Source organism: Bombus flavifrons, chromosome 13 (assembly GCF_040668555.2).
Source record: "Bombus flavifrons isolate JBK064 chromosome 13, iyBomFlav1_principal, whole genome shotgun sequence".
NCBI lineage: Eukaryota > Metazoa > Arthropoda > Insecta > Hymenoptera > Apidae > Bombus > Bombus flavifrons.
In genome coordinates, this window is record NC_138454.1 from 9089758 (window position 1) to 9112266 (window position 22509).

Genomic DNA, 22509 nt, shown 5'->3' on the forward strand with positions numbered 1-22509 from the left:
CAACGAAATCGATGCTAATATCGCTCGTCATCGGTGACGATCGTTACGGTGACGTGCTTTTGAACGATTCCACGTAATCACCTTCTTCGATCGTTCTTAATCGCGGCATGACGGATGCAAATGGCGGGACAAACGAAGATTAAACACTCCAAGTCGTTTACCGCGCGCACAGCTTTTATTGCGTTGCATTTTAAATGGATATTCAGTCTGGAAACGGCACAAACATGCCAGATTGATGGACTTCGATTTCAGCAGGGCGACAACAGCATTTGTATATTGCTGAAAATCGAGTTTCACCGAGGCTTCCTTCGCCTTGTTATTTCCAACGATTTATAACATCCATAGGTCCGAAATGAAATCTGAAATTTCTACCTTGCGATCGTATCTGTTCGATATTCGCGCGGTAAAATTAGATGGACTTCGGGTCGCGTATTTTGGTTGTTGAAAAGGACGACAGTTCGATCAACATTGATTTCTTAGTTTATCGATGAACAGGCGGTATCGTCAAGTTTGACGAACGTCTTCGGTATCCTCGTCCTCGTCCTATTTCGGTCAGCATTTGCTTTATTTAACAGAGACGATTTTAACGACGTTTTCAACTCCTTTCTCTGAAAACAAATGGCCACGCTGGGAAGCACGCCAGTTGGGCCGGATATCCGTCTTGCGATTTAAATAATGCAAATCGCGCGCCTGGGTCCCTTAAAGTTGCCATTTCTCCCGGAAGGCACGAGTTACATGGAAAATGTCGTTGCGAATACAAGTAGCATCGTCAAGTAGCATCGACGCGAAATACGAACTCGAAGAAAGAAATAATTCGCTTCTATGACTTAAACTTATTTCAAAGGAAATTACGTCGTCTTTTGCGCGAAATAAAATAACTCGGATATTACTGTATCGAAGATTCATACGACGTTACGATTTACGTCTTACGTTTATACTCCTCTTCTCGTTGGTTATCGTTTTCTCAATCGGCTTACCCTCGACCGATTTGCACAAAGAATCATCGTTCACTGTCTTTGCCATCCGATAACAGAAGATTCTCGAGAAAACCACCTTCCTGTCGTAGTATCTACCGAGAATCTCTGTACTTCGCGTACAACAAGCTTATTAAAGATGCTTTTGATCGAACGAAATTCGATGATGGAAAATACGTGCGCAAGGTTGAATTTCAGTCGATCGAAAATGGTCGAAGGTATCTTTAGCTGATAGCAAAGACGCCTTTGATAACTCGCCCTTCGGCTTATCGTTTCCATAGGAGTGGCACGAGATCGCGTGGGTGGACACGGCGCTGGGTCGCCTTTATCAAGATATTTCGGTGTTCCACGCTGGAAAAGATATCGTGTCTTTTTTATCGAACACCGCGACTCCTGTAGCGACGCTCCGTATCGAGTAATATTCCCATTCGTTTCCATTCATTTCCACTCGCTTCTGTTTCTTTCTATTTTCTTCTATTCGCCTCGTATCTATTCGCCAGTTTGCTGGTAATAGCACGAAGTAGTATGAAACCGTATAAGAATAGTTGCGTGGGAATTCTTGTTTAATCGAGGAAGGGCTATGAGAAAGGAAATACATTTTTAATTAAAACGTATTGTGGAGATTAATTTGGCCTATAGTTTAGTATACGCTGTAGTTGGTAACTTTTTCAATTTTAGGAGAACAAGGAGCTGAAATATACTGAAAAGTTTGGACGCGCAAATTGGCTTCCGTGTAACTTGCACGTTGCCTTGTTTAAATAGCCAGATGGCCAGCCTGGTCCTAAGTCAATACGCCAGTCATCTAAAAACTTGTTCGTTCTAATTTTCTCGCAAGATTACGTCCGCCCGTGTGTTCACTTCCACCTGCAGCTTCAAATTTCTCTATTCTTCTATCGGCTAAGAAATCCGACCTGTAATCGCCCTTTGTCATTCGATCAATCGCGTATACCTGTTGAAACGTCCGCATTCTCTTTCGATTCAGAAACCTCCCTTTCAAAAACTCGAGACTACTTCGCTCGGATGGGCCGATTAAAATGCCTCCGGGAAAACCGATAAACCTCTCCCAACGTGAAACGTGACATTGTACAGCTAAACAGTTTCGTTGGATTTTCCTAGTCAGACCAGAAACGGATGCCACTTGCAATTAACGTCGTTTACCGTGAAACGACAGCTCGTGAAACCCAATTAACCGAAATTCTTAACCGACTTCGGTAAAATAAACTACCACGAATGGTGTTCCTTTGGCTCCCTTCGATCTTTCCTGCCCCTTTGATACGATTCACGTCTTTATGGGCCATCGATGAACTGGCTTGGGATTGACACGAGTTCGTTTCTGTTGAGCGAGCGGGGACGTTCTTCGAGACTCTGAGTTTAAGCAACGTTGAACTCAACAATTCGTAAATTCTCATGGAATTAGATGTTTCTAATATCACTTGTAACTAAATATCGTTATATTACATTCCTAACATATATCCCATTCATTCACGCTATAATTAAATTTCAGTCACAGCTCCAACTATAAACGTTTGATATTGTTCGGAATTTTAGGAGGCCGTCCGTTTATGGTACGTACAGGCCCATTTCCCTCATTAGCAAATTCCGAATTACATGTCCTCCCAGGGCGGTAAACGTAACGACTCGAGGCCAGGAAAAACCCAGGAAAGGACCAGCTGGAAGGGCACGGTGGAGAGAAGGGATACAACTGCGGGAGGAGAGAATCAGGAACGAAAAAAACGGAGTTCATCTTCAACCATCGGACAGTTCAGACATAGGACGACAGAGTCCTCACTTCGTTCAACTACAAGCAACGAAGACTACATACACAGGACGACAGAGTCCCAACTTAATTCGACTACAAGCAACGAAGACTACATACACAGGACGACAGAGTCCCAACTTAGTTCAACTACAAGCAACGAAGACTACATACACAGGACGACAGAGTCCTCACTTCGTTCAACTACAAGCAACGAAGACTACATACACAGGACGACAGAGTCCCAACTTAGTTCAACTACAAGCAACGAAGACTACAGATACAGGACGACAAAGTCCCAACTTAGTGCGGTTAAGTGATACAACGAATACAAATAAAGTGCCGTCTAAATCTAACACTCGAGTTATTTCATCTCCTCCACCTTGAACGTTAAGTCATTCGAGGTACGCGATATCGACCGATCGGTTTGATCTGACCGGTCGCTCTTTAGTCGATAATACGCATCAGATATTATAAATTCCTAAAGCATGTATCGAAATGCGTTTAATAGAAAATATGAGCTAATTCGACACGTTCACAGTTCATACGCAAAAGCCATTTCTACGTGGTAGAACGTTCTACCAGATGTTTCGCGTGTATCGGAATCTATGCGTTAAATAATCGGGCAACTCGGTATCGTGCAACGTATCGTGAAAGTGCATTCCAACCTGGGTCTAATGACTCGTAAGACGTAATTCAATGAATGCGTTAAGAGATATTAACCTCGTGTACTCTAAAGTAACTATTTCCCTGAAATTCTAAATCCAGCCAAGAGCAAGTTTCATTTTCTCCAAGCACGTGCTGCGTTCACTCCGTTACCGGCGCTCCCTTTGGTTAATCGATTCCACCATCCGCTCCGGGCTCTCTTCGGTTAATCGATTCTGGCCAACGTGCTTCCGTGACCACGGTGGCGAGCCGTTTCGATGATATCGATAGATCGGGCCGGCGTGAATGGACGAGAAAGGAGCCTGCGCTACTGGAGATAGCGCCGGTTACGATGTGTCTGTGCATGCAATATTCATACGGTGTAACAGCGGCAATAAGCTTCGTTGAATGGAACTGCTACGACTATATACATTCAAACACATCCATACAGCCGTCACGGTTTAGCGCGGGTTATATCTACGCGCCGCACCTACGCGTATTTCGCCAAGCCAGTGTTTCTCAACGTAGGAACCGAAAGCTGCCGCGCATACAAGGGCGAACATTTCCTACGATATGAGCTTTAGTCACTGGGGCCAATTGCTTTCTGCCATTCAGTTCCTTTTATTCCTCCACCGTTGATTCCCAAATTTCATCAAGCGAATATTTATTTGCTACTGAACTCATCGCCTATGATCTAATAATATCGCTCGAATGAGAAGAAAAACTCTTCGTCTTGCGTCGACAGTCGATAAATCACAATTGAGAAATCCAACGAAGAACATTCATAGCTGGAAACTCAGTGTTACGCGGTACATTCGTTGACAGTGCTCGTTGCCACGAAGGCGTATCTCATTTTTGATGTTTCACGAGGGGAAGAAGTGTTGGAATAAAAAAAGAGAGGATTCGAAATTCCACGTCATTTTTTTCAATTTCTTACGTCCCTCGTTGTTCTTACCTTGTTACCGCGCCTACACGTAAAGAACCAGGGCGTGAGAGATAGTTAGGAAGTTTCCCGTAGAAGGAGGGTGGCTTCCGGATGACACGGCTCGAACAGCTGCTTCGAGTCAAGTTCTGCGCTTTCTTCTGGAGAAACATGAAATTTACGACCTCTGTTTATTTCGCTTTGAACGTTTAGCGTTTCACCGGGAAGGAAACTTCCGGGAAATAGCGGTAATCGCAGCTTTCGAACCCCTCGAAGGAGATCCCGTTAGTTAACGAGCTTAGAGATAGAAATCGACGTTCAAAGTAATTCGTACAAGACTCGGGGGCTATCCTCCTTGGCTATGGAGAGCACAAGACGAACACAAGACGGAGAACCATTTTCTGCCGCGTTTTATTTTGCGACAGACACGGTAAAGTGTTTGCACAGGGCTGTTTCGCGGCCACGTGAATCTCGTTTCTCGCGTAACAATGACCTTTCGCTGACGTGCGGTAGTCTAACGAGTGTCATATTGCGACATTGAAATATTTACAATGTTAGCTAGGGACGATGAAATGTAAAACGGGAATATTTTGTTAACGTAAATGATAATTTCATTGGATACAGTTGATGTATACCGCGCGATTTTATTCGACGTTGTAGCTATGGAATTTTAAGTTTTTTCCCCCCAGTAATAAACGTACAAGCGGTTACATTGCATGAATATTACATGAAATTCTCATCCACGGTTATCGCTGGCAATTCATCGACATTCGATGCCCTACAAGTCTACTTATCGTAAATGGCGACTTGTCCTCGATTTCGATGAAACGACCAACATCAGGGAGCTTGAATTTCGTTAAAAATTATCGCCGTAAATCTGTAATCCGCGACTTAAACGCACATAAGATGCAAGCAAATATTAACGACACGAAATCACGCAGCAAAGTTGCGCTTTGTCACACGCGTTTTATGGAAAATAAACTAAGCGATTCCATTTACTAATTACGATTTACGACATGCATCGCGCGATGCAAAACAAAGCGAATAATCGTCGCAAAAATTAGGACGATTTTACTTTACCTCGATCTTTCTATCTCTCCATTTGTTTCGCAGTTTCATAGTCGCAATTTTCTCAAAAACCGTCCCTCTCTTTGATAAATTGTTCGTAGTCTGTCGTATAAACGAGTTTCGCTTCGAAGAATCTAGAAACGACTGCCTTCCTTGTAATAGAAGCGATCCCTTGATTTAACGCAGCTTGTAAACACAATCTCGGCCTTTACAACCCACGAACCTCACTCGTGCTCGACCGATGTTCATTAATCCAGCGAAATCCGAATAAATTACTAATCGCCCGTAATACCGTGTGTGTGCTTTGCCGACAAACCATCGTGTAATATTTTGGGTAATGGAAACTATTAAATGCGGTCGAATATGTATTCAAAGGACTCGCTGCCGCCTCTAGATCTAATTTAATTTCGTTATTGGATAAACTTTTGACCGAGCTTGCCGTGATATAATTATTAATTAGGTATATATACGCTATACGCTTTGATAATATACCATATGTATGCGCGAGACAAAACTAAGATCGGAGATAATTATCAAGCACAATTAGTCTGGATGGAAATTTTGGAGATTCGAGGTCCACAGATATCTTAGTTCCGGAACATTACGCTTCTAGAAATGCTTCGGAGTATCGATAAAATCGTACGAGACAAGTGTTTAAACTCGATTTCCGATTTGCCAGTTTAAAGATAATAGAACTATCGGGAATTCAAGAGTCTGAATCATTCAAACCGTCGTTGAATCGCCATTGCGACTGTCTGTGACGCCAACAGACGTGTCCATTGGAAACAAAAGGGCGAAAATCATAGAACGATCCGTGAATTTTCCTCGTTCTCCGTGTCTTTGTCACTCGAGAGACAAAAAGGAGCCGTTGGTGCACTCTGCTCGTCCGATATCAGATTTCGAGATGTCGATTTAACCGCGCGAAAATCGAAAAGAATCGCGCGAGCCACCTTTTCATCGATAGCCTAATTAACCTAAATATCTATCTGAATCAACCGCCCCCGTTTCACCGATTCTCTGTCGCGTTTCCCTTGTTAATTATTTGTCGTACGGATAATCCAATTTAACAAACGATACGATGATTGATTATCGAGTCAACGAAAGTGCCGTGAAGCACGAGCGTACACGCAGCGAAATTCGAAAGCAACATCCGCTCGTTTCATCTTACGCGTTCCGCATCTTCTTTTTGTTCCTCGCTTTCTGGCTCCGGTTTAATCCACTTTGTTCGCGTATCGAGCTCCTAATCACAATCTCGGCGAATCGAATCGATCGACTTTATCCCCATGCTTTTTAAAAGAACAACCAGGTTTCGTCTTGAAAATGGCTTTGCGAAGGATCCCAAGCGTTTCGAGGCTTCTTCCATTGACAAACATCGAGAATCAGTTTCGAAGCTGGTGTATGAGAAAATGTGTACCGAGGTACGAGACGGCAAAGCGAATCCGATCGGATCGTGCGGTCTCTCGTGTCGTCTTAGTCCCTTTTCCACAGAACGATGCCTAACTGGGACAATAACGGTCCATGCAACGTCCTCCGTGGCAACAGGACAAACCAAGCTACCCTTTATGGACCGATGATCGCTAGAAACCGGCGAAACCCCTTTACGAGATCCTCCATCCCATGTTCTCCATCGATCTTTCTTGTCTACACCGTGTTCGACGCTTCTGTATCGATCGTTCTAAAGGGAATACAGAAGAGGCCAGATGGGAGGGATGCAATCAAGTCTTTGGCCGGTGTGTCTTTTCTCTGGAAGAAATTTGTTGATGTTACGGATACTGACCGCGGTACAGAGCGATCTAGTTCGCTTGGATCGTTCTGTGTTTCAGACGAACAGGTAGTTAACGTAGTTTAGGATTAACTCTGCAAAGTGGAGATTGGAGACTTAGCACGAAACATTTCCGCAAGATGGGCTACTTAAAATTCCTCTTCTTAAGAAGTTGCTTAAGAACTTCTAAGAAGTATAACGACGAATAGTTGTGGCGAGTAATTTATCTAACCACTGACGAACGACTGCGTCCTTGATATCTTACGATATTCACTTTTACATGTGTACGTTTGAATTACTCGTTTCATTTTTCAAATTCAATCGAATTACGTCGACATTTTTGGTATAACAGCGTAGCAAAAAAATGTCTGTTAGAGAAATCGAGGAATACGAAGACCACGAATGTGCCAGGAAAGGGGGAAGAAAAGGGGGAGGTGGAATTTGCGAGAGTAAAATCGGCGGCAGCGTAATATCCAGGCCAGAATTTCCGCCTTTCCCGGATTCCCGTTCTCTCCTCGTTTTTTTTCCACCCACCCCTCACTCATGACCTCTCTATCGCGTTCGTTCCTCCACGGAAAATTGGAAATCCCGAAAGACCGACGTGCCGGATTATTGAAATTCCACGCCGTCAGTGTATCGCTTTTGAAATATTCGCCACTAATTTTCTGGTTAATTATATGTTTATAGATATTCGAAGTAATGGCGCTTCGTCGCTGATCCCACGATAATTATATATTCCCATTTTCCGATGCACACGTGTTTGTCGACACACAAAAGAATACACGTAATCTGTGTGATTCCTTTTTGAAGTTATTTATTACAGTCGAGTTATTTATTACGCTATTGAGAGTCTAATTTAAGACGATGGAAACAAGAGAGAATAAACAGAAATGCATCACCGATTAACTCTCGATAGATAGTTATTTATCTTCATGGAATATCCATATCGAAAAATCCACATTATTTATGCAGCCATCTATACCTATGGACTTTGATATATAGTAGAGATTGCAGAGTCGAGCAGTTTGATTTCAGAGTTATGGTACTATAGAAGTAGGGTGTAAATGATTCTTGAATGGGGGATTCTGGTGCTTGCGCCTCGAAAGTCCCGATAGTGTCGTTCTCGGAATATAGCGTGATATCGAAGACTGTCGATTCGCTGGATCTGATAGCAAATGTTTTTCTATTCGAGATATGCGATATCGAAAACTTTTGACTCCAACTATTTCGTACTTGATTTTAGAGTCTAAAGGTGTAGGGTTAAAACCCTTTCGAAGAAGGACTGATTCGTAACTTGATCAAAATTAAATTTCATTAATTATTCGTTTCACGACAAGGCTTATTTATGTAAGCGATTCCGTGCGTGTAGCATATTCTCGTCTAACCACAGAGGAACAGGCGAAGAAACGAAAGAACTAAACATTGCGCGACACCCCATGTACTTAGCTTTATTGGATAAAGAATTTGTAGGCGTCCAAGTCAGATTTATTGTTACTCTCACGAAGAAACGCGCTCTTGCGTCTTAAATAAACGTCCCAGTTCCCCTTTGTGCCTCGCATTCCATTTGTACGAGGAATATTAAAAAATTCAAAGAGAAGCCAGTCAACATACCCAAAATATATTTTTCACAAGAACCATCCGTTTACAATATTTTTCATCCGTATCTCGATGTTATTTCTTGCTCCGAATATTGCTTCGTTCCATCGCTATGCCATGTCGATCGAAGGAACAATGGAGTAAAAATAAAATACAAATACGTATAATAATGGAACACGTTCGAGTTGTTCCGTTCAGTCGTCTCTCGGGAATTCCATCTTCTTACAACAAACGTACGGCATTTACGTGCTCCTCGCGAGCAGGCGCATGCAGATGTTCGACATTTCCCACGCGACACCGACAAATCCTGTGATAAAGATAACACCGTGCACAAAAGGTATTAACTTTCATCCCACAGAATCCTCCTAAGGCCCGCCGTGTACTCTCCGTTTAGCTACCAACGCTTTCCTTCCCTCTGGTTTCTTTCGAACCGCAAGCCTCGCGATGCTTACCACTGCCTGAAAGTATTCCGCTGTCTCTTGACTGGAAATTAGGTCTATTCGGGTTTACTAGAGTTTATGCGGTACGTGCTAGCGATGCGGTGAAACGTTCGACAGTGCCTTTCATCCGTTTTTAGCACGCGAGAAAATCTGATTTTAATCGAAGTTGAGTAGCTGAACAAAGTTGTTTACCTCGTTTTCCTTTTCAACGAGATACTCTTCCACCAGAAATATCTGTTTATTTGGCCTTTTTCATTTTCGGAAAAGAAGCTTCCTTATCGAACAAATTTTTAAGGGTTATTCTCGTGAGTGGAAGAAAATTGGGGAAAGTCGTAGAAATTTCCTGTTAGAGTAACCAACGGTGAAAAGGATTACGGACACGCGTGTCACAAATTCATCCGAGATGCTTCACAGAAACGGTTAATAATATCATATTACTATTATATTCGCCATATCCCTGGTCGCGTGGGCATCAGGAAGATGCAAAGGAACGGCCCGTGGGTGGAAAATGAGTTGCGAGTAAATCATCGTCGGTCAGGGTTCAGCAGAAGCGAAGCTAATGTTATGGTGAACTTTTCGCTAAAGGTCTTACCCATATGGATGAACGGGATTTTCCATCAAGAGCAACTCAATTAGCAGAAACCTGCGACGAGCTACGATTGCCACGACCAATTATACACTTAATTGGTGTAAAATATGGTACATGCCTGTTTCTTTAGCGCAGATCGAACGTGCCACTGTTTCTTTTGCAGACACTTTTGCAAATGTACCTTTAGTCTGTAATAAAACTCGAATATTCTTCACTGGTATATTTCCTGATACGTATACGAATTTCTGTTGATTAAACTCCTTTTTTCGTAGATCGTACGGTAATTCTATCGTTTAAAGACATAATATGGACTAACAAGCCTTGCAAAACGCGTGTTACTTTCGTATTCAAGAATCGTATTCGAGAAAATATTTTCACTCGAATACCCAAGGTAATGTGCGTAATTCGTGTCGCTTGTTAAACTACGACGGAGATAAAGGAACTGCACGAAGTTTGATTTTTCTTTCACCAGGAGTAACAAGCTCCGGGGGGAAATTTAAATAAGCAATTGCAAATACATGCTCGCGAAGAATGCATCCGCATCTGTTGCTTGCTAACGGAATAAGTAGCCTTCTACCGAGAAGAAAAGGAAGGTAGCCGGTTTTCACCTTGAAAAGAAATTGGAAATAATATGTTTCCTTTATGCGCTGCATACGAACGAGGGCTCGCCTATTAACAGTTGCTTTATCAAGAAATCGCAACGAACATGTACTTTATAATAAGCTTCCCGCTACCATTAATCACGCTGTTCCGCCAAACGCTTTAAGTACTTGCCTATCGATTCGCCTAATCGACAAACAATCGGTTGCGTATTTCTCAGGAATGTAATGCAAATAGCGATTTTAGCAGTAGCACGCTTCGTCACCTTCTGTGTGACGAACGTGTACAGGCTCGAGAAATATATAGAGGTACAGAGCTCGAATAAATTTCTCGCAATTTTTTTCGCAATCTACGTGGAAAAATATTTGCTGGAAATTTCACTGGGAATTTAAAATTTTCGTGAAACGACAAGAAGAATAATTTTCTCGAAATGGCCATCTATACAGACAGGATAAATCTTTCTTGAACGTCGATGAAGTTTCATGGAAGAAAGTTTGGTCCTAGGTGTTCGTGATGCAAGGACCTCATAGGCCTTGACCAGTTTTAACTCACGCTTTATTACGACCGACTAGATTTACGGCGTACTCAAGATGCACACAGGGATATGGGGATCTACAACAATCTTAGCGCGACCAGGCGAATAAATTCGCTCGTAAATTTATGAAGACGCGAGACCTTGGTGGGACACAGGGACGGCCCGAGGTAATTGATACTTTTGGCTGAGACGCTTTTTAACTTCCCCTCGATAGCTTTAGTCGTGTTTTATGAATCCTCTGATACGCGTTATAACTTTGGGGAAGAAGCCCCGAGAAAAGTAATCGGATTCGATTAAGACTCTCCTTATGGAATTTTTTAAACTTTCTATGTTTCTCTTAGCCTGGGAATTTCCTACGTCTGAGCCCTGTTGCGTCAGAGACTCTAGGGATATTGGGGCTAAATAGCATGTAAACCAAAACTAATTTCGTTTAGACACCCGACCGGAGATCTGTTAAGACCTAAGCGACATGGAAACCCGAGCTAATCGATTCCTAATCCAAACATAACGCAATCTAACTGCGACTTAATCGCCACCCACCAAGTGTGCGCTAGATCGCACATAATTGATATCAAAATCGGTACTACTTCGCTTCTAATTTGACGCAACGCGTTCCAGACCAGACCTGATTCGAGGATCGTCAGAAATCACCGCGGTATATTGCTAGAATGGGATTCTATCTTTAAATATCAGGATACGAAGATTTCTAATAATGCACAGGGTCAGTGTTCTAGCGCCTGAATTTATCCTCTGTACATACATTTTTTCTATCATAAGATGCTCTTTATTTTATTCGTACAACTTATCACTCACTCGTATCAACAGCGCGGTGCGTTACATCGCCAACCACGAAACAACAGTGTTGGTCGTCGACCTTACGTACCCGAAAACGATACTAAACCCGCGTGTACCATTCGTGGAAAGATGCTCGACTAAAATCACCCCGTTTTCGCTTCCAAACGCATCTCGTGCATTCTTCAACCTGCGAAATCACGCGACCATCAAACATCCTCCTACGTCATATAATCCTCGGTGTTCACCAATACCGAACACAAACAAATTCGAACACGTCCTGCCGCGTAGCCTCGATCTACCGTTCGATTGGAAGACGCGACGTAGATTTCGCGGCGTGGAATTTACGCGATAGAAGTATCAATGACGCCGAGTGCACCCACACGACGAGGCCCACGTCATCCGTGTTCCCGGCTCGTGTAGGTGGCCACGGCGTTTCAGGCGTCGCGGCGCTTACCTGCGGCTGCCGTACGCCTGCGTCACCCGCCACAGAGGGAGGAGTTGCGGCGTGTGGAGGGGACGTCGGAGAGGGTGCAAGGCCTGGTACGGCCGGGTCGAGGCGACGAGACGCCGGCGTTCGTCAGAGCGGCGTCGCGACGCCAACGGTCGCGTCCGTCGTACAGTTTCACGTCGCCGCGTTACATCAACCGGTTCCACCAGTCGTTCTATGATCGTTCACTCGATCGTATCTCGCGTTCAACGTTGGTGTTTACGTTACAGAGGGCTGCCCGGTTCTCCGCAAGTGTCGACCAGGCGTCGAGCCAACCACCGCGCTTCCTACTGCTGCATCCACTCACGCGGGAAATCTTGGTCCGACGGCGTAACAGGTACGCGGATGGTTTACAGTTTCCAAATGATTTTCTCGCAACAGGATCAATGAAATATTTATGCACACGTTTCGAGAAATATTTTGTAATGGGGTTGCAGATGGGTACTTATGGGGGAGGGTTGGTCGAGGTTTTCAGCAGAGAAATCGATGTCACGGTTGCAGGTTGTCGCAATGAAGGACTTTTTGCGTTTTCAGCATCAATTCCCATTAACCAAGACTTTGGAAGTTTAATCTTTTGTGTTTTGGGTCGCATCTGTGATTTCTCTTTTTTTCTTTTTTCTTACGGCTTCTGATATCTTCGACGTAATTTTGTGTAACTTTTGATATCACGATACGTCGAGCGTGATTTTTAATATTTAATCTCGGTATTCGATATAAAACTTGATCTTTCGACGAGACACGCGATGCGTACATTCAAGCTTTCAAAAGTTCTCGTGAATGGAATATATGCCTCGTTTAATGGCGAAGAATCGACTCGATACGATACATTGACCCAGGACTAGCTGTCGCTCTGCAGTCGCTCTTTAAAATCGGCGCGAGTACTCGTGCACCGAATGACCGGAGTCGTGACGCGGTTTAGGTTCGACGATACGCGTAACTCTGCGCGACGCAGAGTTAACTTAATGTTAACTTTGTTAATGACAAAATTACAAATGCGATTCCAGTCTGTTACGGTTTCCATAAGAAATTATTTCATTCGCTCGTTCTGATATGGAAATGAGCATTCCAGATAGAATTAAAGTTAGATCAACTGACTTCGCGTGCTATTTTCAGATACGAATAATAGAGACACAGACGTCTGAACGATGTGACCATTCATACACGTTACTTATAAATAGCGATATTGGTACGATCGAATGATCTGATTATACGCGTGTATACTATCTACAAGAAACATGGAATTATTTATTATTTTAACTATTTTATTAATTCGAAATTAATATGGAATATCGATAGTAATTTACCGTATTTCGATAAATGTTTCACTAAAGATTTTTTTTTGAGAACAGAATTCCATAAGCCGAATCCTTTTCAATTTTAAATCCCTGGATTCAATGGAACGCTGAATGATCCGAAACTTTTGGCCGACAGCGTATATTTGGAACATTAACGAGATTCGCGCTCTTACATTCGACACGGATTACCTAAAAATTCAATCTCAGAATTGGAATAGAAAGACGTTTCTGTATTCTTCAAAATGTTGCATCTTTTTGCACGTAATACCTTTTACGAGAAAAGTTCGATTATATGATCCAAGTAACATATCGTTATCCGAGATTCGCTCGTAAGAGTAAGTTGAGCTCAGCGAAATCTCTTATACGGTAGCAGTCGATGCGATATCGTTGAGCAGTCCCCATTGATGATAATTCTTATCGAAATAGCGAGTGATATCGATCGAAACGCCGAGTTTTGCGAGGTGAGAGCGCAAAGTAAGTCGTTGACCAGCGACTATGGTGCCATTTTATCGTCACGATTACTTGGGCTATCCGCTTTTCGTTACGGATGGCTAACAGGTGACACTTGGTAGATTCGAATAGATTCGATACACAAGGAATCGAAATTTATTTATATAATTTATTTATTATAAGAAATAATATGTTTTACAAAAATTACCTTTTTGCTCGTTTCACGCTTTATCGTTCTTTCGACTATAATCAGCCATCTTTTAATAAAATTTCATTTGAAAATTTTGAAATATTAGGCAAGATTTTATCTAAAAATGGGCAAGTACTTGCCTCGTAAAATTCTCCGAATCGTTTATTTTTCTTCCAACAATTTTATCCCCTTCTTCTGCCCGCCTCCTTTGTTAAACTTGATAATTCCCCGGGATCGAACTTTTATAAAGTCCACTCTTCGTTCTCCTCCATATAATAGCACCTGACCTTAACTCTCTACCTCCGTGCACGCCGACAGTTTCTCGTCCCTCGTACTAACAAACAGACAACCCCTAAAACAACGAATCCATCCATTCCGATAATCAAGCCCGACTCTTCGACCTAATTTTCCGTCCAAACGCGTGAAACATCCCCTTCAAATAGAGCTTACCAACCACCATAGGAAAGAGATCGATACCAAATATAGAACGAACGAGGCGAATTTAATAATCCCGACGCCAATGATTTAAGCAACGGGCTGCTACAAATGCGGAGAACAACGCGCATCGGTTTTCAAAGCAGCGAACAATGCGCGAATGTGATTCAGCCCAATTATCGCTTCTCGTATCAAAGCAAAATGTCTGTTGATGCGTGTCTTAAATTATTCCATAGGTGGATGAATGCCCTTTACGCGGGAATCGAGCGATTCCTAATAGGATCAAACGGAGTCAGAGTCGAGTACATCCTCGAGAATCTCATAGAGGTTCTGCATCTGTTCGAATTGGACGAACATTGCGATTACGTATCGATGCTTCGTTGGAAATGTATTTGAATCTAAATCAAAGGATTTCTCTTTCTATCGTGCGTAAATTTGTTTGAGTAATAATTGATCGAGTTTGTTAAGGATGGGAATCGCTACAGCATTGAAGGAAGTTGGACGTTTGAATATGCAGCGAAATGAATGCGAAGTGTCATCTTCTTCTTTTTTTAATATGCCATCGTGGTAGTTTGTAGTCATAATAAGATAGGAAATTCGGGAAAATAGAAGGTAGAATTTATAGAATAGCGCAGATGGAGTGTGCGGTAGTAAGTCCTAGCTTTGGTCAGAAATACGACGGCGATATTCAATATCCGTGTGCACGATAATTTACCAATTAATACTAGCAAATTGACAAGTGAAGCGTTGTTGTAGGACTCCTGTTGCACAATTGGACTCCTAGTTTCTACAATTGCACGATATTAATTTATTGCTCGTTTGATCACCGAACTTACTGGTGTTGCGCCAGAGAATCTATTGTCATCGATAGCTCGTAATTCGAAAGTTGCTTAACTTGGAAAATTTCGCTAAGAATATCTATCAGATTATTCGAGAAGTCTCATAAAAGAAACAATTTTGTAAAAAGAATATTTCTTTCTTTTTTTTTTGACATTCTGGTATCGAATGCCTAGCATCATGTCGTCGTACGATACGCGTCGATATGAAAAATGCATGATGCCAATCTCTCTCAGCTACATCTACGTATAATATAGCTACATACGTATAAAAGACAGTTACGTGTCAAAGAGAATAAAAGATTCATTAGAAAAGTAAGCGAGACCGATAAAATTTTCCAACTTTATATTCCTGAAATAAATCATCGCAAGACTACAAAGAGTCACTTTAGCATTTTCACGTCGATTTCACATCGATTTCACGTTGAAAGGATGCGAAGTTGCGACACGTAGAGCACGCGTAACCGAAGTCGAACGTACTCGGGTCTCATCGATCTATCGATAAAGACTCGATTTCACGACTGTGCAAGTACAAAAGCCATTTCCTATGATACCGAACTCGAACGTCGCCCACTCTATTCACTATAAATAGATTCGTAGGTCGGCGAAATCGTCGAAGATAATTCACGAGAGAGCCAATGAACGTCGCCGTTGATTTCTGTTAATAGATCCAGCGTCATTAATTTGATGGAATTTAGCCGGACGAGAAAGGAAATATTACTGTGATTATACCGATGCCGTCAACTCAATTTTCCTAATGAGTCTGTTTTAATAGTTTGATCAACCGGTGTACGAAGGAAGGACCGTCTCTCGTATAACAGGAACCAGAAACTCCACACTCGTACATTAACATATATTCTAGAAAAAGCCGATATTACTATGTGAATTAAAAGACAATATTGACGTACGTTCCGGCCTTTTAATTCGAACGAGTCTTCTGTTCTAGTTCTGTCTATTTAGAGTTCTGCGATTTAAAAGAATCACGAAAAGAGGAATATTTTATTCAATTGCAAAGTGTACAGTTGATTTTCGTACGATTCGGCTAGAATCGCTCGTGCGCACCGTTAACGATAGTTCTTGAAACGCTCGTTTGCTCGACATGGTTGAATTACATGGCCAATATTTATGGAAATGGTTATCACGCGTCTCATCTCGCGTTTTCCTGCGCTGTCACGCAGAGTCAGGTCTATTCATATGGTAATAGACCCGGTGAATTTCAGCGACATGTTCTACCAAGCAACCAACTTCACACGCATCGCCCACCTATCGAACCCCTGGTTTTCCCTGGCATTCAACAAGTAACCTCGTACAGAATAGCTGCACTTCTTCTACGTTGCAATTATTTCTAATTTAATGCGCTCCTTTTTATACCCATTAATTCTATTCTTTGTACAATTTGTACACACACTTTGTTTCCTCTGTTGATCGTTGAAAACGCTCGTCCCTTCCTCCAGATTCGTCAACGTCAATTTTCGTGAATTTCCCATACATGTACACACACAAAGCGCACAACAGATACCCCAGTTGCCAGAAAGGAGTTCTTCGTTGAAGCTTGCAACGCGTAGTTAAATAAACCTTGCTGTAAAAGTTTCAGAAACGTTGAACTCAATTCCGCGGCCCGGAATTCATCAATTATTTCGAGCCGAACGTTTCTCGCAATAAAAACAAAACCGTCGACCAGTTCTAGAAATTTGCTCGAGTAAAATGTTTTCTTAAAAAGGAATTTCTCATGCGTAAAGTTCTTCCAAGTTCGATATTTCTCTTTCGTATCGAATTCATAGAAAGTCTAGAACCCGGAACCGAGAGCAACGTTTCTTTCAGACGTAGCACTCTGCGCGAAAAGATATTTTGCCAGGGCGTCAACTCGTCTAAACATCGCACTCAGCGCGTTTTTCTAGGCGAATCGCGTAATCGAGTTCGTGGCTTTTCCAGAGTATTCCCCTAGCAGCGACAAAGTTAAACACAGGGACAGAGGTTCATGGTGTTAAGCCTCGAGAAAATAGACGTAAGCGCAAGGTTGGCAATGGCGGCGAACGTGAGAAGAATATTTGCGATCTTCTCAAGGGCGCGGGCGTATCGAAATTTCTTTGTATAACGAAGCGACTGTCGCGAGACGACCGACGAAACCATCCAAACCGATTCGAATTCTCCGTCCTGTCGTCATGTTTATTCCTTGCGATCTTTCTAAAGCCGCCGATCCTCGTAAATTCGTGGATTCCAGGATCGAATACCGTAACTCACTCGGGGAATAAATTCTCCATGCCAATTCGCTGCGGCCGAAAACGTCGCTCCGAACGTTACTTTGAATTTTCCTAGAAATTTAGTTTAAATTAACCTGAGAAATTTGTCAACGTTGGAATTAGCAAATTTCGTTAAAAAATGTGTACGATTTAGAATTCAGAATCTTGGCCAGGTATCGAAGTTTCGTTAAAAGTAAATGGCGTGCTTTTAGATACGTCGTTCGTTTGTCCAGCTATCTCGACGTTCCGCAATTTCCACGTTTTATTTCGTTTTTTCTCCTTCTTTGGCTGTCGCAGCTGTCAAAAGACGTTTATCCAACCTTCGCCATAAAATCTCCGCGTTGTATCGGATACAATTAACGTCACGTTTCCTTTTCGAAACCGGCAAGAATGGAAGTAAAACTGGACAAAGGAGCAATGGACAGGACAAAGAGTGTATTACGATCTACGCAACCTGACAATCACGATGAATTTCCTTCGGCTGTTGGTCGATCCGGACGAGAAAATTGAGAAAAAAGAGCAGACATGATCGCTATCTCTCGTTAGAAACTCGTCTGATGGGATAATATATCCGGTAGGATCCATTCGATGGGATTTCGCGCAGGTTTCGATATTGCAAAGTTTGGAGAAGGTCAAACTGAACAGTGACTGAAAATTATAGTTATATAGGTACGTGTTGGATTTTAAGTGGATAGAGAGAAGGTAGTTGATCCTAATCGTGTTATTATATTAAACAGAATAACTACATAGATATGTAAATACTAAAATCAAGACGATATATCATTTCATAGCTTATTTGTTCATTTGTATTAATCGCACGTCAAATGTTTTACATTTCCGCTTCGTGTTTTCTCTTCCTTTTACTTTCCGACTTCTCCAAGTTGAAGCTATCGTTTTCTACTTCTCACACATATGCGTCCATTTCTTAAATATGTACCATCGGCGTTATAATTAAATTCAACTGAAGATTAAACTTTCTCTAAGGAACAAACTCTTCGGCATCACATCGTAGTTCTATGCTAAAGTTCTAAGTTGTCACGATTATTTAAGATAGTACAATATTAATATCTAACGATTTAATTCGTTGGGATTCTACGATGCAAGATCGTGGTTCACAACGAAGACTCTCCAATGAATTTGCTTTGCTTGAATTTGCGAATACACGTTGTGTTTTCGATGTGTTTGGAATTCGAAGGAACGTGGGAATTGATACCAGTAATGTAAAATAAACGTTGTGGAATTTCGAGCGAGTCCTCGACATTCTAGAAATACAAAGGAACCAGGAAGACTTCGAAGGTTCTGAAGGGATAAGAGTTCCCAAGACGTCTTAAGGGCTTCGTATGTCGCTAAGATATGAAGCTATTCCAGAGAATCTTAGATTCCAGAAATCCCAAGTCCGTAGATATCAAATCAAAGATGTCCCCCAGGGCTCTGGATGATTCATGTAATTACAATGGCGGAAAATGAGAGTACAAGATGGCAGAAAAACTTCAATACGTTACTGCGGAAAGTAAAAGAGAAGTCATCGATAGTGAACTATAATTAGAAAAGTAGAATAGCTTGATATCCATTGCTTCGAGCCATTTTCCTACGTATAACCATACAACAAAGTTACAGCAAAGTATGCTTGTCCACAGGTCGATATTCCATTAAATCGCGGGTTTATTACACTCGCAAATATCTTTCCTTTTACTGAAGATGCAACGACATCGCAATCGAATATTTTCTCTTTTCATTTAAATGGAAAATTCCATCTCTTTTTAAAATATTCGCAAGCATCCTTACAATATCTCGCTGCGCGACGTTCGTCACGCTTTTCCGAATTCCATCGCCTCTTTTCCCATGGCCGACAGTCAATCGACGCCTTTGACGTTCGGTACACAGCGTGTTAACAATGTCCTTAGCATCCCATGTCATGGTTATCCCTTCCACGAGCCAAGTATTCTCGACAGGTTCCACGTTGACTGGCTTTCCTACGCTTTTTATCCTACGATCGACCAAGCAACTTCCTCTTTCACGTCTACTCTTATTTTTTTCCCTGCGCTTTTTCTAGCTACGTGAAGATTTATTGCCTCGCGCCGTCCACCGTGAGTTGCAGAACAGATTGAACGGCAAAGCACGAGCTCGATGGGCTTCGAGCTGGATTTCTGTAATAAGGATCAGCAGCAATTTCATGCTGTTTGGTTCGCATGCATTTCGCACGGATAAGGTTCAAGGGAAGCTAAACAAAATTTCTATTCTTTTCTCGATGAAACGAATTATCTCGCGTTCCGTTGTGCTTTATATTTTACAATTACTTTTAACGCGAGTCTTGTTCCTTCGATATCCCTTCCAAATACGATAAAGGTAACTATATATCTTTTTTTTTTTCTTTATCAAGGACGAAATAATTTATGCGCTGTCGGGCACTTTACGTTCGATATTACCCCCGTTTAGAAAAATCACGACCGCTGTGGCTGTGCCAACAGGCGACGATTTATGAATGCACGACGCGGTTCCATTGAAATTTGATTAACGATCACACAGGAGGGCAAATTTGGCCGATTCATTCGTGTGTACCATCATTGGATAGAAATTTCGCGGACAGGGTGATTGATTCGAATCGACCCACGAACCAGTATGTTAAGGAATACCATAGTAATCCTATTCTTTACGAGTAAGCGTTCTTTGCTTTTCTCATTCTTTCTTTATGTATTTCTGCTTCATATCTTAGCGTATTTTCCAAGGATCAATGAAAAAGCAACGTTCGTTGCGCAAAAACCTAGTGATTAGAGCAGAGTAAATTGAAAAACACGCGTACATTGCAAGATACCTTTTTGTTCCATTTCAAATGATTCGCGTATAACGACGAAGTATAAGAAACGCTAATCGAACGATCGTTTCGTTTATTGCCACTGTTAAGTCCAACCGTATGTATCTCGTCAGCATTTTCTCGTTTTAATACCCGCGCGAGTGAAATTTGTCAAAGTAAAACACGCGTCGTTGCACTATCGCGTACAGCTGTTTCGCGACAACAAAACGTTAATAAATTAGGCAAGAAATCGCGATGCTTTCACCTCGGAGGAGCGAGAGGAAGAGAAAAGAGTGGACAGTTAGCAAGTTGGTTGACGCGTCGTACGAAATTCACAGAACAAACCGTGTCAGCGAAAATGTACACGGTAGAAAGATAATTCCGGTTTACCGGCATCGTGCTTCTGTCATTCTGTGTTTTTCTTTTTTCGTCCTGTCGTATCTTTTGCGTTTGTCGAATTAAAACCACCCACCCCCTTTTCCTCACGTAGGCATGGCATCCCTGCTTATCCTGACAAATTCCACTCTTGGACGGGGTAAACGTTGAAACTAGGTCGAAAAGAGTTATTTTTCGATGAAGAAAGAATCTTGATGGAAGATTCAAAAAAGTTTTATTTCCGAGCAACTCTTGTCATTGGCGGTGGTAAAAGTATGGTCTCGAGCAGCCGACAAATTTCTTACACAGCGTAGTTCTTATAGCGTCCGTTTGTAAAATTGAACTTTGCTAGGACTTGTAATTTTAATATAAATTACTCGCCATATTTCATTTTTCTCGCTTTTTTCTTTCTCTCTTCTTGTTGGGGAATTTTGAAACTTAGTTCGTTTACTCTTGCGATTCTACGTAAAAATAACGAATTATCCTCGCAAGTTTCTAAATTTTAAGATATTCGCACGATTCGCTTATATGTTTCTTATTTAATAGACGAACAAAATTACAGCAAAATGTTTCCAGCGGTTAAATCGATAACTTGAAAACGAGAGAAAGCCGGTAGCGGTAAACGTACGAACGAATAAACAAAGAAAAGTAACCCGTTGATTAAAAGTATGTAAATTCGAATTTTTTAATAGTCTGCAAAACAAAAAACAGAATGGAACATTCCCAGGAAAGTTCGCCATGGAGATACGATTTCGTGAGTTGGTTTTCCTGCGGAGATTTCGGAAACTCTCGGTCCAAAGCTCCAGTTCACCATGATAATTGGTGTTGACATACGACGGGACGTTACCCGGCTAGCATAATTAGTTTGCCAAGTGTAATTTCATGGCCGTTACTTCTCAAGGATTTAACCCCCTGTCCCCGACGACTGAACAAATTCACAATTTCGGCAAAGCGGCGATGCTCGTTTCGAGCTTGGACTGTAAATGTCAGGTTGCAAGCGTCGTACGCCGATATTTCGCGCGTGTTAAGACCTTCAAGGTGACTTTACCCGATCAAACTTTGAGCCAACCATCGATAACTCGTATCGATAATAGTAAAATAGTCTTGTTACGAAAGATACAAAAGTAGTATGCTATCTTGAAATACTACAGCCACCAATATACTAAATACACACGGATAATTCTAGTTTAAATCATTGTTATAGTCGTAGTTGAACGACATTAATTCCATTTTAAGAAAAATCAATATCGATTTTATCAGAAGTAATTGGATATCTTTGGTAACAACGAGATAAAAACATCTGGAAACCGTGAGTTTTGATAATTTTGGCGTTAAAAGTATGGAATATGTTTCAAATAACGTCAAAATCAGACACTTCACATTTTATCTCTCCACTACGCAATTTTTCACCGAGATCTGTCAGATTATCCTGTATTTCTTTTTCCAATATAAAATATTATTTCTCCTGCAACTTTATCTGCTTCTCAAGAAAATTCTCTGTTTCGTCATGTTTTCAACCCCATAATGGTAGACCGGAGTCCCTTCAAGTTTATGACATTTATCTTTCGAACGAAATTTTTCCTACGTTAAATCTAACTCGCTTCTCCTAAAGGTGATTTTCCACTGGCTGGAATTTGCTATAATGGGTAGTTTTTTCGCTCCTTCGATACTTGGTCGCGTAATTACGTTCGACGCCCACGAACCTACAGTCTATCTACACAGCAATAC

General features: G+C 41.8%; 1 protein-coding gene across 3 annotated transcripts in view; it reads left to right on the plus strand.

Moving 5' to 3' along the window:
• Window positions 1-22509, plus strand: part of LOC138186001 (uncharacterized) — a 132372-nt gene that overhangs the window by 9491 nt on the left and 100372 nt on the right. Inside the window, exon 2 of one of the 3 annotated variants that reach the window (XM_069125410.1) lies at window positions 12400-12506. The exons of 1 other annotated variant lie outside the window; for it this stretch is intronic. The gene's annotated coding sequence lies outside the window, so the exon portion shown is untranslated. Of the gene's footprint in view, window positions 1-12235; window positions 12507-22509 lie in introns of those variants that run through there. One more of the 3 variants, XR_011174766.1, reaches the window with a different exon arrangement.